At 39.9% G+C, this 675-nt stretch overlaps 1 protein-coding gene across 6 annotated transcripts in view; it reads left to right on the plus strand.

The window, feature by feature from the left end:
- The window catches only part of LOC119587725, a 21,137-nt gene that overhangs the window by 15,637 nt on the left and 4,825 nt on the right, over positions 1-675 (plus strand). The window lies entirely within an intron of this gene.

The raw sequence follows: 675 nt of genomic DNA on the forward strand, positions 1-675 counted from the left end.
TGTGTTTAGAGGGATCTGGGAGACTTCTGTGCTAGGTGACTTCAGGGTTTAGAGTGACCTGGGTGACTTCAAGGTGTAAAATAAAACTATACCATGCTAATGATTGTACTGGATGACTTCAGTGCTGGGTGATTTCGGGGTTGAGGCTGTTCTGAGTGACTTCAGTACTAGCTGATTTTGGGGTTTAGTGTGGTCTGGGTGACCTCAGTGCTGGATGACTTCAAGGTGTAAAAATAAGACAATTTCGAGAAAAAGAAAAGTTCAAGAGAAAAACTTTTAGAGGGAAGTAGGAATGGGCGATGGTTTACGTACCCTAGATACCGATTATGCTTAGTCAAAGGCTTGTACTTAGATCACAAAGACTCAAATGAGAGTTTTGAGGCGTTTTTTGGAATGTCTTAATGTGGGAAAGGGATCCAGGGAAAAAATTGCAATGTGGGGAGAAGAGATATATGGAAAAATAAAAGTCAGGAAAAGTTACATCAAATTAGGGGGGGGGGGGAAAGGAGTCTACACTGGTGAATCCAGTGGTGTTAGTTAAGATATATTTCAGGCTGTAGGCATTTGTAGATTAAACCTTTGTTATAATGGGTAATTCTTCACCGAAGTGAGGATACTTTAACTTGAACAGCTTGTTGGTGATCATAACCTTTAGACAAAAAATAAATAATGCTA

Source organism: Penaeus monodon, chromosome 23 (genome assembly GCF_015228065.2).
Source record: "Penaeus monodon isolate SGIC_2016 chromosome 23, NSTDA_Pmon_1, whole genome shotgun sequence".
In the NCBI taxonomy this organism is placed as follows: domain Eukaryota; kingdom Metazoa; phylum Arthropoda; class Malacostraca; order Decapoda; family Penaeidae; genus Penaeus; species Penaeus monodon.